Here is a 15,812-nt window from a genome sequence, read left to right on the forward strand (position 1 = left end):
TCATGTGGCCGGCATGACTAAACACCAAGGCGCACGGAACGCTGTTACCTTCCCACCGAAGTGGTCCCTATTTATCTACTTGCAATTTCTTGCTTTCGAACTGCTAGGTTGGCAGGAGCTGGAACTAGAGACGGAAGCTCACTCCGTCATGCGGCACCTGGGTCTCGAACTGCTGAACTACCGACCTTCCACAGCCTGCAGTACACGGTACACAGATTATTCTCTGCTCTGAGATGTGTTCACTCTAAAGCAAGCCCCATAAATAAAGTTCCAGCATGGTATAGTGGCTAGAATGTCAGACCACGATCTGGGACAGTCACACCCTCTCTCCTTAACCTACCTCACAGAATTATTGAGGATAAAATAGAGGATGGGAGGAATGTTGCAAGCCACTTTCGTTTCCTACTCTGGACAAAAGTGTGGTAGAAGTAAAAGGGACAAAAGTGTGGTAGAAGTAAAATAAGTAATACATTGAGGGCACAATCAAGTTCTCCTTAATCCTCATTTAAATTAATAAGCAACCAAGAAATTCCTTGTGCAACCCATGTGGATATAGATGGGAGCTGCGCAAGTGAGTGAAGGTGCATCACTAACCAGTCGCTTGCTTTAATGTGAAACATTTCCAATTAGGACCCATCCTTTTCTCCTCCTAAATGAATGACGGCATGCAGTAATAGACAAATGGAAGCCTTTTAACCTGTCCTGTGCAGTGTTCCCTCTAAGCTGAGTTAGTGTGAGTTAGCTCACAGTTTTTTAGCCTCCGGCTCACACATTTTTGCCTTAGCTCAGGAAGGATGGCTCCAGAGCAAACTAATTTATGCAGTAGCCAAATTGCTCCCTCACAACTTTAATGCCGGTAGCTCACAGAGTAGAATTTTTGCTCACAAGACTCCACAGCTTAGAGGGAGCATTGCGGATTTCCTACATAATGCACCATTTCCCCCCCTGAGATCAATTTTCATACTGCTGTCCCAGAAAAGCATGCTTGGAAATAAGTTATTTATTTCTTTGCTGAAATCAGTGGAGATTTTTCCCAGATAGATCTGTTCAGTATTAAGATGCCAAGCAAGACCTTAGAGTACTGAAACTCCCTGGAGTAAATGATCTGCAGCTGATACTAGCATCTGTTGGGGGGTGGTTGGGATGGATTTTATCAGGCGTAACGTTTGCTAATTTGGGGCTTGACGTGGCTTTAAGATTTAGATGGGTGAGTGATATCCTCCCGTCAGGAAGGGGAATACACAGTGTAAAAGGAGTGACCTTCCTGAATGGCTCCTGACTCCTGTTTTGATCAGTTCCAGAAACATTTTGTTAAAGGGAAATAAAGATAACTGGCTTCCCTTTTGCCCAGAGAGAGGATATAACCAGGAAATCTGTGGTTCAAGCCTCACCTAAGCCACAGACTAACCAAGTGGCCTTTGGCAAGCATACAACCTTATGGACCAGGTTACACACCAATTGCAGATCTTTTATTGATTTGTATCCCCCTTTTCTCCCCAGCGGAGACCCAAAATGGCTTGCAGTACCCCCCCCCCCAAAGTACAATAACATTGGACAAGAGAAGGGGAAAGAGGAGGCTTCTGAGCATGGAGTAGGCCTTCCTGTCTCTCCTGACTGATCTTCCTGCCAGCACCAGGCTGTGACCCTGAGGTGAAAAAGTTTTGACACAGGCATTCCTCTGGGCACTCCCAGGCCTTAAAAATACATGGAGCAGTAGGAGAACAAAGTCAGCTTAAGTTTTATTCAGTGGCTGCTGACTAGCCAACAGGCTAGGCTCTTTTCTGTTCCCTCCCCTGCCAGGTAAATTAGAGCCAGCGCTGTTTTTCTTAACAAAGTCACTGGGATGGGGATGGGATACCAAAGTAGTGTTTGTAGGAAAGAGGTCTCAGGTAACCTCTTCTCTACTCCAATCTCACTTCCTTTTTTAAAAAAAACTCCTCACATCTGCAATATGGGATCATAATACTGGCCTACCTTATAGGCCCATTGTGACAGTGGCTAAAAAAAGCTATGCAAAGTTTTTTGAGTATTACAGAAAAAGGCATTATAGAAATACTTTAGTGCAATTAGTTTCCTAGATGGTACGTGCTTTTTTTAAAAAAATTCCATACTCTCTTCTTCAGAAACAAATTCCTTCGTTCCTGGCTTTGAAGTCGAAATATATCATCCATGTCATGGGATCGCTTGGCTTTCAAATCCCCCTTAAAGTCAGGCAGTTGCATTGCTATGCATTATGGCACCTGCATCCGAGCCGGTTCCTGGAGTAGTTTTGAGAACGGGGCTTGAAATGGTATCTGCAGCTGCGTAATCTCCCCATTTGCAAGTCACTGCCTGCAGATATCCGAGCCTTGTGAGTACAGTATGTCTCGGCTTAGAGATCTTAAAATGAAGGCCTGGAGCCATACATTCACCTGGGTGCGACTATCAAGAAGAATGAGGCTTTCATAATGAAAAGCTATTTATCAACATTTCATAGCTTTTCAAGACAATGCTTAGCGTGAGCCTTAAAAGATGCAGTCATACTTCCAGGGTTAGGATTTTGCATATTGCAACGCTTTTCTGTGGGGAAGGGACAAAGTCTTGTGAATTTGGAGGATATTTCTAGTACCAAAAAGGCACCTGTTCTGCAGTCCTAAATGTGTGGCCAAGCACATCTTCCCAATTTTATTACTCAAACAACCATTTTGATGTAGTGGTTTGGTGTAGTGGTTAGGAGTATAGTGGCCAGTTTGGTGTAGTGGTTAGGAGCTGTGGACTTTAATCTGGGAGAACCGGGTTTGATTCCCCACTCCTCCACGTGCAGCTGCTGGATGACCTTGGGCAGCCCATAGTTCTGTCAGAGCTGTTCTTGAAAGAGCAGTTCTTGAGAGAGCTCTCTCAGCCCCACCTACCTCACAGGCAGTGTTCCCTCTAAGCTGAGTTAGTGTGAGCTAGCTCACCGTTTTTTAGCCTCCAGCTCACACATTTTTGTCTTAGCTTAGAAAGGATGGCTCCAGGGCAAACTAATCGCTCGCTCATGACTTTAATGCCAATAGCTCACAAAGTAGAACTTTTGCACTCAAGACTCCACAACTTAGAAGGAGCATTGCTCACAGGGTGTCTGTTGTGGGGAGGGGAAGGGAAAGGAGATTGTAAGCTGCTCTGAGACTCTTTCAGATAGTGAAGGGCAGGTATAAATCCAATCTCTTCTCTTCTTCTTTTTGTGAATATGGCTTTCTGCTATTTGGAATTGTCTCTGTCCAGCCTTTGGGACAGAAGTGGGACATAGAAGAGCTAGTGTGGTGTAGTGGTTAGGGTCTTACACTAGGATCTGGGAGACCCAGGTTCAAATCCCCATTGTGCCATGGAAGCTTACTGGGTGGCTTTGGGCCAAACACGCACACTCAGCCAAACCTACTTCACAGGGTTGTTGTGAGAATAAAATGAAGGAAAGGAGAACAATGTCAGCTGCCTTGGGTCGCCTTTGAGGAGAATATAAATGCTGTTAAATAAATAAAGAATTGCTTCCAGAGTCCTGCTAAAGAGTTCTGTGTAACTCAAAAGTTGGCATATATTTTTGCTGACAAAAGTTGTCCCAATAAAAACAGATAATTTTTCATCCTCTGGGGATGGCAGTTGGCCATAGCAAATTCAAGCTGCAGTCTTGACACATGGTTTCCTGGAAGTAAACACCACTGAACACAAGGGGGCTTACTTCTGAGTAGATATGTATGGTGTTGATGTTTCAGATGCTTGATTTTTTGTTATCTGGTATGCAAGTAGTTGTTACATATGTATGTATTGAGGACTACTATTCTAGTCTTCTTGTCCTTTGTGCCCTGTTTTCTTACTTTACATCTAGAACCCAAAACAGTGCTCAAGAAGTCTAATCCGCAGCTGTTTCCTGCTCTGGAACCAGACGTAACTTGCCTTCATTCACCATCTTTCCATTCATCGAAAGTTCCCTTACAGCTGCTTGCACTGCTGAAAGGGTAAGCTGTTGTTCAGTTCCTGTATTAAAGTGTGCATTGAATAGACATGCTGGTGAGTGTGGGTTTTAAAAATATCACAAATAAACAAATTAAAGTAGTGGCTTGCTTCTTTGATGTGCATCCAGGGGAGCCCTGTCTCTTCAGTGTTTTCCTTATTTTCATCTTGGTTTCAGGATCTCAGAGATTGCGGGATTCTCCCCTGTCGTAGTTAAAGAATCCCTCCAGTATTGTCTTTGCAATTTTATCATGTTAACTAATTGGGTAAAACGAGGTCCAGAAAGCCCATTTCTGCTCCTCTTTGGAAAACTTTCAAGTTATGTTATGTACTGTAATAAAATCCAATTCCCAGATCTACCATTTTCTTTACTGTGGTGGATTAGAACTGTAGAGTATACATAAATAGGCACTTCTTCAGTATTTGCTTTACATAAAGCCAGGGTGGCGTAGTGGTTAAGAGTGTTGGGCTAGAATCTAGGAGGCCCAGGTTCAGATCCCCTCTCTGCCAGGGAAGCTTGCCGTGGAATCTTGGGTTGGTGACATACTCTCATCCTAACCTGTCTCATTCTATCACAGGACAGTTGTGAGGATAAAATGGCGGAAAGGAGATTGATGTGAGACGGTTTGGGACCCCAGTAAGAACAAAGGCAGAGGTATAAATGAAGTCAATAAATAAATTTACTGAAGTACTATATGCAAAAATACTTCAGCATTGAGGCTTTGCAAAAATTGCACCCCCTTTTTTGTTTCAGCTGCTGTTATACATTAGCACTTGATTGTGTGTGTGTGAGAGAGAGACTCCAGATTGTTTGGTTTGTCAGCAAAGAAGCGTGTGATAACTTGTAGGAAAGCTTCAGTGCAACCCTGCAATGCTACAGCAATTGTGATGTTTATTTTTCCCTTTCTGGAATGGAGGAATAAAATCCTGAAACCATCAAAGCCAACATTCGCTCTTGATTACACTCAGTCCTTCTCTCACAATGGCCATGGTCCAAAAACTATTTGTACAAAAGAAGTTGGCTGGGTTTAACAAGACTAAAAAGTAAAGATAAAGGTTCCCTTGCTCAAAAGCCAGTCGAGTCCGACTCTAGGGTTGCGGTGCTCATCTCTGTTTCAAAGCCGAAGAGCCAGCGCTGTCCAAAGACATTTCCGTGGTCATGTGCCCGGCATGACTAAACACCAAGGCACACGGAACGCTGTTACCTTCCCACCAAAGCGGTACCTATTTATCTACTTGCAATTTCTTGCTTTCGAACTGCTAGGTTGGCAGGAGCGGGAACTAGAGACGGGAGCTCATTCCGTCATGCGGCACACTCGGGTCTCGAACTGCTGAACTACTGACCTTCCACAGCCTGCAGTTCAGCGTCTTAACCACTTGAGCCCCCGCAGCTCCTTTAACAAGACTACTGAGGAGTAAATGTTTTGAGGCCGTGATCCCACATATATTTGTTTACAAAGAAGTCCTTTTGATTCGAGTGCACAATTGCTGTTGCTGAAGTACTCCCTGCACTCTTGGTTTTGCATGGCGGCATTACACAAAGAGACCGCAATGTCTGTTCCTTTGTGGGGGGAGAAACACCAAGTAGGTAGCATGGGAAATCCATATGCCAGTATCCTACAGCAAGTCATGTAGATTGTGTGACCTGAATAGGCCTCACATTCACAACTAAAGATAGGAAGACCTGAGAAAAACAGAAGGAAGGAAGAAAAACCCATTTTTGCTACCCAAGCCTAGTAAGTACACTTGATTGACCACTTATAAGCACTTATCTGGCACCTGAACCATCATCAAGCTCCACCCTCCACAGCTGTCATACCCCCCCCTGCGTTTTCAGATGTGTGTGTGCCCACTCCAGCTGATCGGCTTGTTGCCTTCAGCCTTGGCTGGGCTTCTGACAGATGGCACTAGTACCAGCTGACATCATCTTCAGGTGCCTCCTTCCCTCTCAATGTGCCTCGAGCTGTTGGGAGCCTTCTCTGACTGGAAGGGTCCTGGGAAGCTGGCTCGCTTCTCTGCCTGCTATGCAGTGTAGTTCCATAGCTGATAGGGGAAGGGCCCTGCTAATATGGCAGTTGTTGCCATCACGCTCCCAATGCAGTGGGGTTTGGTTGCTGTGGACTTAGCTAGTAGGGATACCATTCTCCATGTGTGAGTGGGGGATCCCCTGCTTTCATGGGCTGCTGGCCGGTGGGAGGAAATTCCCCCCCAATGCCATGCGTGATGAGCTGATGTCACCCGGAAGTGACGTCAGCGCATCAGTGACATCCGGGGGGGGGGGGTGCAACACTCTGCTTTGGGGGCAAAACTCCATGGTTTGAGGCCGTTTTTAATCATAGAATTTTGCCCAAAAAGCAGAGCGTCACCCCCAATGTTGCCAATGTTTTAATTATTGAGTACAAGGAAGGGATCACAGTTGTAGGTACGTACCAAAAAACCCATGTTTTAATTATTGGCATGTTTGCCTCATCTGTAAGCCGCCCTGAGCCCGCTTGTGGGGAGGGCGGCCTATAAATCTAAAATAAATAAATAAACGTGCTTTCAGGTGATGTCAATGCATTGTGCAATGTCCCGTGTCCCCCCCGGAATGCCCCCACCCCCCACCCCCGCCAGTGCAACGATTGGACCTGGCAACCCTATCAGCTGGGAAGGAGGCAGGGAAGAGCAATAAGCTCGAGCATCCAGCACATTTGATTAACCAGCAATCCCCATTCCCCAGAGTGCCAGATAACGTAACTTTTACTGAAGTTTCCCCCAGCTTTCCCAACAAAACAGGAAATGGTGCCCTTAGGCCAGTTAAGGGTGGGGTTGCCAGCACTGGATTTTTAGGGATGGTGCCTGGGGAGGGCAGGGTTTGGAGAAGGGAGGGACTTCAGCAGAGTGTGATGCTGTAGGAGCCACCCTTCAAAGCAGCCATTTTCTCCAGGGGAACTGATCTCTGCAGTCTGGAGACCAGTTGCAATGCCAGAAGCTCTCCAGGCCTCACCTGGAGGTTGGGAAACCCTAGTTAAGCGTCAGTAAATAAAGAGTTTCCTTCCATTCTGTAAAGACAATGCTCCCTCCCCTTGGAAAAAGCCTTCAGATATATCTCCAAATACAGTTGCACTGTGGAAACGTTGGCATATCTGTACATATTGCTGTATGATTGGTATCTCTGTCAAGTTGAAACAAGCATGCAAATAAGTTTATAATTACTACATAGTTTGAACAATGCTGGAATTGTCATAACTTTTATATATTGCCCCATTACAACCTTTAAATAAATGGCTCGGTGGAGATCAGCAGTGCAAGGCCAATTCATTCTTGTCTGTCTTTAAAAAGACCGTAGGAAAAAAAAAAAGGTAATCCTTTCCCATCAAACATTCACAAAGAGACATCTTTCTGAAGCACCTGTTCGTTATGAATAACTGTAGGATAAGAACACACCAGTTTATCATTATGAGACGTTAACAATGTCTGAAACGCCTGGAAGAAATCTCATTTTTTATTTAATTGGAAATTGTGTTGTGGAAATTGCATAAACATATTTTTGGTCCAGAGATTGTCCATTTTAGTTTGCATTTTTCTTTCCAGTGATAATGTGTCTTCCTTTCCTCTCGTTCACCCTTGCAGCTTCCTGAACCGAGACTGCCAAACTTGCTAGATTTCAGTGTGATCACCCTTGAGGTTAATTCTTCTCCTTCAGCTTGCATGGGGTTGTTTTCAAGTATTTGCCCCCAAATAGCAAAAAGAAAACCCACCCTGCTGTGTTGGACCCATGTATTACTAATCCACTTATCAAGTGTTGGCGCATTTGTATTGCATGAAAACCATGTTATACAGATGTTCCAAATTCACAGAATATGAACTCTGGACATCTGCGGGCATAAGATGTTTAAAAGATCTCACCGATAAAGGAGAACTCTTGACTAAACAGAAATTTGAAGTGATTGTAAAAACTAAAGTACCTTGGTTACGGGACTACCAACTTCGGAGTCTCATAGAGTGAGTAAAGGAAACGGACACCTTGATAAGACCTAGAACATCCTTTGAACAACTTCTCAGCAAATCAACCTTCAGATCTAAAGGGTTGTTATCGATCTTGTATAAAATTCTTTGGGACACAGAAAAATGTGAGATTCTCTCCAACATGATGGCCTCGAAAAAAGACTTGAAGGTTGACATAACTCTCCAACGCTGGACAGATATCTGGGGTTCCCATTCAAATAAATCAAGAGTATTCAACATTAGACTACAATATTTCAAGACTCTTACTAGATGGTACCTCTCCCCAGCCCGATTAAAACACATGCATCCAAAGTACAGCGATGAATGTTGGAAAGGTGGCTCCACAAGCAACTTATTTCATTGTTGGTGGTCCTGCTCGGTCATACAAGGCTTCTGGAAACAGGTCCTAGAAGAAAGAAACAAAATAACGGCAATACCATTGTTTTGACCATACAGACTTTTGTTGGCAGAGTGATGGCTCTACTTTTTATTATGCTGTCTAGGTTTGCAATAGCTTTCCTCCCAAGGAGCAGGCGTCTTTTAATTTCAGGGCTGCAGTCACTGTCTGCAGTGATCTTGGATCCCAGGAACGCGTCACTGCTTCCATTTGCCAAGGAGTGATGGGACCGGATGCCATGATTTTAGTTTTTTTGATGTTGAGTTTCAAGCCACCTTTTTCGCACAGAGGAGAGGCACTAGATGCTATGCTGAAAATTTGTTGCCTCTACCTCAAGAAACAGCCCCCCCCCCCGAGCCCGAGATACCCACAGATCGATTGTCCATTATACCCTACTAGGAAAAGTGCCCGTTGTGGAAATAAATACAACGGCCTCTAGAAAGAGGCTCTGGGCGGGTGCCCCATCCTTGGACACTCAGTGTCAATTTGCTGTGGCGACCTCAGCAGGGTATAATGACAGAGTCCACCATTTTCTCCAGAGGAACTGATCTCTGCTACCTAAAGAACAGTTGTAATTTTGAGTGATCTCCAGCCCTCACCTGGAGATTGGCAACGATGGTTCCCCAAAAGGGAATAGTTGCTTTGGAGGGTGGAGTCTATGGCTTTGTACCTGTCCGAGGTCCCATGCCTCCTGAAACCTCACCCTCTCTAGGCTTCATCCCTCACATCTCCAGGAATTCCCCACCTGGATTTGGCAACCCTATCTCCTTCCCAGCCAATCATCAACCTACCTTTATTTCCCCATCACTCTTCAGCTTTCCACCCCCCACACACCTGCAGCCTCTTCCGTGCTCTGAAGCCCTGACTGCTACGTCACATTGGCTGTCATATGGGGGCCACCTCAGCAACATATAAAGATACAGAGCCCACCATTTTCTCCAGGGCAACTGATCTCTGCCATCTGGAAAGCAGTTGTAATTCTGAGTGATCTCCAGCCCTCACCTGGAGATTGGACACATTTTACCTCAGAACAGCAAAACTGTTTAGAATGTTAGAGGCAAAAGCCAATCAAGTCGCATATGCAAACAACCTCTGTGTTCCAAGGCAGAGGCCAATGAGGCTGCCTATGCAAATAACCTCTGTGTTCTGACTGGCTATGGGGGGGAGAGGAACAGCAAAATGTTTAGAATGTTGGAGGCAGGACTCAGGCAAAGCAGCCAGTGGATAGGGAGACCCTCTGAATGACAGATCAGAGAGCGAACTGATTTTGGAGCCTCTGGAATGTTCTAGAGAAGTGCCACCACCATTCGGCTTTTATTTATAAGGGAGATGGGGACTGGTCTCCATAGTGTATAATGGCACTCCCAGCAGCCATCCCCCGATAGCCCTGAAATGGGGGAGGGGCTCCCAACCAGGAGATCCTCGCCCCCAGCTGGGGATTGGCAACCCTGTTAGAATCATCACTATAAGCTATAGATCAGGGGTCCCCAACATGGTGCCTGTGGGTGCCATGGCGCCCGATGACACCTTTCCTGACACCCACCAAGTAGTTTTAGAAAGTGGGTGGGGCCAGGTGAGGCTTTTGTTACGTATACTATTAGAGCTACGGATAACCTTACTTCCTGACATTTTGTGGTTGGCTATACCTCCTACAGCAGCCATTTTGTTGTTGTGCTCACCATCCTGTGTCAGAATTCCAGAGGTGCCCACTCAGAAAGGTTGGGGACCCCTGCTATAGATGGTCACCTTCTAGGGGACCTACTTTAGGGGCCTAACTGTTCAATGTTTCGCTATGAGAACAACACTGGTTTTTTTCCAAAACGGATCACCACATGTACTCTCTAATTCAGTATAATTTATTTGGCCAAACACTTCCCCTCTTACGATTGTTATCCTACAGGGAACCATTTTCTTCTATGCTAAAGGCAAAGCAATTTCATTATTAACTTTGAATAACAATGAGACCCCCTGGCTTGGATGGGATGGAATCCAACATTTATGAGTGACTGTACTATGGCAAAAGCCATTTGCCTCATCTAAATGTTGGCTCTATCAGGACATTTCAGTCATAAACAGCATTCTCTGTGACAGGAAACAGTAATCACTTACAAAATTATAGCAAATCTTACTGGCTGCCAAGGCAGGGAAAGTTACCTCATATGTGACATATCTATGAGGAGAAGAAGGCATATCTGTGTACCTCCACATGAAACAGTGGCTCCTAGGGTCATGTCGAAGGCATATCTGTGTACCTCCACATGAAGCAGTGGCTCCTGTGAAAGGAATCTATGATAGCATATGTTATACTCTGAAGAAACTGTCGAATATAATATATTGAGTTGTCCCCTGGCCGCAGATGCAAGAATAAAATTGTCCGGACAGATTTTAGAGTATCTCAATGAAAACATCTTTGTTTTGGGTGAGGGCACATGGAAAAAGATTCTTTTTTAAGGTGTTGACTTGGGAGCTGAGGAATGAAGTGCCTGAACACAAGTAAAGATCTCCCTGTTCACTCTCACAAAGTAGACAAGTCATTTAGGACACACACCAACGTGTTCTATGCGCTCACACATCTGGCTCAGGCTTCTGGTGTAGAGCATCTCATTCATCACCCTCTGACATGCTTACTGTGCAACCCATATTCCATCAACATGTCACAAAACAACTTTTCTTTCCTCTGTGTCATGCTCCTTATATGTTCACACAGGCATCTGTCATATATATTATTGAAAGAATGGCATCATTCATAGGTTTTAACAACAGTTAGCACTTACACGAATTCTGCTTTGCAACGGGGAAAAATTTATTTAGAACACTAAGAGGTATGTGAGTCAGTTTATATACATAACCAAACCTCCTCTGTGCATTGTTAACTGGTAATGTCCTTTGGTACCATACTGTAGGAGGAAACAAAAATAAATTATAATTTTATCACTTATATAGGTGTGTAATTGTATATCTCTTAGAGTGCACAAAATGTATTCATAACAGTCTTGATCATACATGTGTATGTATAAAGAATACATATATTATTTATACTTATTATTATATTTATGGGTTGCTATAAAAGACTGAGATCAAGAATTCAGATTATAAATGAAAACCAGAACACTGAAAGACAGTAACAAATTGTAAATTAGTCTGTGCATTCATACCAATGGTTATTCAATTAACAATGCAGGTGAACTAAAAACTGAATAAAATGAACTAAAAACTGAATAAAAGTTGTGTGTGTGGGGGGGGTGTCATTCTACAGCAATAAGTGAATTTCTACATGGTACAGAATTTTGAATTTAATAATCTAGACATTAATTGCAGAAGGACTTTTTTGTCCCCATGATGGACTTAAAAGACATTTGTCAGAAAATAATAAATGAGTTATCAAACCAGCAGACTCTGAGTTCCATACAATGTCTTACTGGTAACTTCAAGAAAATTGCTAAAAGGTCAAGGGGAATCTGAACTCCCAGGAAGTACCTTGAACTTTAGTTCAAATATGCCAAAAATTGCTTTGGAAACATTCATTAATCTTCATGACACGTTTTGGACATCAGGACAGTTCACAGATGGTTAAAACTTGAGGCACACAAGTGACCTTCTTCAATGTCACACCAAGTCAGTGGCAGAACCCAGAAGTCAAGATTCCTAAACTCTTTTACTTGGCCACAAGAACACCCAGCAATCACTTGCAAGTTAAGTCGCGTGTCCATGTTTTCATCAAGGAAGGTAACAACAGAAAATCTAGACTAGAGGCTTTAGGCTCAAATGTTGTATATACATATATTTTGTCAGTAAATGTAATAAACATAATAGGCTGTTACGGCAGCTATGGGAAGGAAACATGTATGAACACATGGTGTTTTGGCATTTCCCATGACTGACAACATAGTTGAAATATTGAGCTGGATCCTACAGCTCTGTACTCCTGGCACCACTGTGTTCCTGCAGCATAAGGAACTTCTAATGAGAGAACCTCTTCTGCTGGCAGAATATTGTCTTGCGTTGGTGAGAGGCTCCTTGCGTCAGAGGAAGCTACCAACGCCAATAGTATGGAAAGGTGGGATATGATCCATGGAGTGTCTCTGCTTTATCACAAGCTATAATCTATGTGCCATTGATCACCATAGTTGTATGGTGTTATCTAGATGACGATGCACATGGACAATGGTGCATTTGATCTATGGACCAGTTTGAGTTCCTAGTTACACTTTGTCTCTTTTCCCCAATGGAGGAGGTGCTTTTAACTGAAGTTCCTTCAATGTGTATAAAAGATTTAGAAGAAGGATTGCAGCTGAAGAGTTGGAGCTCATACCATCATCAGTTTACCTCTGAACCACACCCTCAGTATCACAGAATACTTTGTGTCTCAATTATAGTGAATCCAGGGAATAGTAATGGCAGGCAAGCACAGTTGGGTAGAATGAGGTGCTGCCAGTGTAAATTCTGTTTACTGTCTCTACTCTTGCATAGAGGTTGCAAAATGATCTTGTGAAATGACTGACTTGTGGGGAAATGGAATCCTATAAGGTAACCTGAGATTTTTATCTCAGCCCTATTTCTATCCCCAAAATATATAAATCCTCTTTTGTTGGTCATATGCCTTTACTTTGGTTCCATTATTATATTTCCTGAAAAAGTCCCTTGTCAAAGTTCACTGCTATTGTTACTGTGCAGGTGCAAAAGTGTTCTACAGCCATTCCAGGTCATTGATGGACAGGTGAACAGATTAGACATTTGGCTTACAGGTGATCCCAGTTGTCAGACAAGGCATGTTCAACTCTCAAATCCATTTGGTGTGAAATTTTCAGCCATTATAGACATGCGGAGAGAGTATGATGTTTTGTTGAATTCTGGACTAACAATCTAGGAATATAGGTTCCAAAATGTTGTACATGCTTGTAGTTTAAGTGAGAATTATCAGGCCATTTACCTAAAGTTCTGTGAGATGGCTGGCTTTCCCAAAGGAGATATGATGTGGTTTGGACAGTAGTTGAGCCAGAATACTTTTATGAAGACAAAGTATCACACTATTTCACTTACAAGTATAATCTACCATCTTGTTAAAGACAGGCTAACAAGGGCACCCCCTCTTCAGCTTTATCAGTGGATTTCTCAGGGAGAGTAGTATAAGGGACCAGTTTGAGGTGCTGATTAAGTGGACCTTTCGCTTGGGTGAGGGATCCAACAGTCTTGCTTACATGGCCAGTCACATGTAAAATATGAGATATTGTCTAGGTGGAAATAGATGGAATGGCTGCATAGATGGAGGAATTTCGCTATCACTGCAGCTGGAAGTAGAGGCTAATTCTTTGTAGACTGAGAGTTCTGAGCTTGTGTGGAAGACCTGATGCTGTCCCAAAAGTCAATATATTGGGGAGCAGCCATGGCTCTGTTTTGCCCCCAGTAGATTCTAGGTTCAATGCCAGACATCTCCAGTTAAAGATCTCAGATAGCAAATCTTAGGAAAGATCTTCTACCTAAGACCTTGTACAGTTTGTGCCACACAATGTAAACGATACTAAGCTAGATGGACCACAGGTCTGAATAAATATAAGGCAGCTTTGTTTATTCTTCTTGCTGCCAAGAATACAAAAAAAACACAAAAAACCTCATGTTATGAAGCAGTTCTCCACCTGGTTAGAGGCTAGTGATTTCAAACAGATCGGTGAAATCTTTCATCTGGTATAGTTAAAATAAACTGAACTCAAGTGGGCAGCGTTACACGAACAGTTTCTCATGAAGGCAGTTTCTGTTCTTGGCAGCTACTGTATGTAATGCAAGGGAGAAAGGACTTTGTGAACCGATTCCTAGCATCTTTTTACCTTAATTTTTTTCAGCCAGATTTTCGCAAGAAGAATCCCAGTTTCCTGGGAATAGGCCCTCTTGAATAGGTCCAGACAACCCAGTCTCTTCAGACCTCAGAAGCTAAGCAGGGTCGGCTCTGGTAAGTAATTGGATGGGAGACCACCAAGGAAGTGCAAGGCTGCTACAGAGAGGCAGCAGTGACAAACCTCTTCTGAACATCTCTTGCCTTGAAAACCCTACAGGGTCGCCGTAAGTCAGCTGTGACTAACGGCATTTTCCACCAGCATGAGACCATCTTGAGTGCATCTGAGTAGGCTTCCGTTCGCTAAGTGTCCACTGACGGGTCAGCCACAGCCATTCCTGCCTCTCTGATGATACGGTTGACAGCTCTGGGTTGGGAAATTCCTGGAGATATGGGAGGGAAGCCTGAGAGGACAGAGTTTCAGGAAAAGAGGGAACTCGGCAGGGAAGTAATGCATAGGGTCTACCATCCAAAGCTGCCATTTTTTCCAGGGCAGCTGATCTCTGATGTCTGGAGATCAGTAGTAATAGCAGGAGATCTCCAGGCCCCAACTGGAGGTTGGCAGTCCTAGTTGACAAGCATGGCTATGTTCAAACCCCTGGTTTTCTCATGCATTTTTGGGCCTCACGGCATTTTACAGCTACGCTTAATGCAGAAAGGGCCTCTGCGTTCCAGTGTTTAAGGCAAGGCTGTTGACATGATGTATTTCTATATTTCTGTACTAATACACTTCTGGAAAGCGTGGAATTGGTATAATAGCCAGCTGTATGGTTCAGTGAGCACTGTGTAACTGTGTATGTCTTAAAACCTGACCTTTCCTTTGAAACTAAACTCAGCTGTGAAACTTTAAGAAAAAGTTGGTTTTGGTTTTAGGTTTTTTGCTTGAGATATATGGTCTTTATTCTTCTTCTTGTGGTCTTTATGCTACGCTTGTCATAATTTTAAAGTAGCAACCGAAACAATGTCATTACAATTGTTGTATCTTGTTTTCTGGCACTAGGGAGAAGCAGTAAGGTGCAAAAACTCTGAGATGCGGGTGCATCCAAGATATTGAAGGTTTGGCATGTGTCAGCAATGCACCTGTTATACCCAAGCAAATGCACACATTGAAATGTACCAGACTATCTTGTTATGTGTGTTTTTAATTAAAAACAAAAAACCCTTAAAATTCAGGCTGAATTGTTGAAGATTCATTTAAAAGTGACAACATATCAGGTATTTGTTACCTATTTTTGCCATGTGGATGCCATCTTTGTGTGCCAAAATATCCTGGGATGTTAGGAAAGTGTGGAAAGAGCTTCCAATGAATTCATTAGTTGTCCCAAAATAATTGCTGTTCTGTGGTACAAGAATATCTGGCTACACTACAGACAAGGCACACTGGGATTATACTCCTTTGATGAGAGTGGGTAAGTAGGCTATGAGCCTCCAGCAGAAATTTCTCAGCACCTCAACAAACTAGAATATCTAGAATGCTCTGAAGGACATCACAACAGTTAAAGCAGTATAAAATTTAGGGCCGAATCACGTTTGATGTTGGAGATCTGTCACCGGATCCCCCAACATGCCATTTAGCTGCAAAAAAGCAGCCACAGGGAGGGGAGAAATATGGATAAGGCCTGTAAGGTGGGGAAG

General features: G+C 43.5%; 1 long non-coding RNA gene across 2 annotated transcripts in view; it reads left to right on the forward strand.

Annotated features, from left to right (window-relative positions):
• The window catches only part of LOC107123942, a 22,134-nt gene extending 6,801 nt beyond the window's left edge, over window positions 1-15,333 (forward strand). Inside the window, exons 2-5 of one of the 2 annotated variants that reach the window (XR_001482964.1) lie at window positions 3,842-3,971; window positions 4,545-4,621; window positions 14,188-14,294; window positions 15,178-15,333. This is a non-coding gene — a long non-coding RNA (uncharacterized LOC107123942). Of the gene's footprint in view, window positions 1-3,841; window positions 3,972-4,544; window positions 4,622-7,578; window positions 8,397-14,187; window positions 14,295-15,177 lie in introns of those variants that run through there. The other variant, XR_001482963.1, reaches the window with a different exon arrangement.
• Window positions 15,334-15,812: the final 479 nt, after the last annotated feature.

Source organism: Gekko japonicus, unplaced genomic scaffold (genome assembly GCF_001447785.1).
Source record: "Gekko japonicus isolate JY-2015 unplaced genomic scaffold, Gekko_japonicus_V1.1 scaffold1535, whole genome shotgun sequence".
NCBI lineage: Eukaryota > Metazoa > Chordata > Lepidosauria > Squamata > Gekkonidae > Gekko > Gekko japonicus.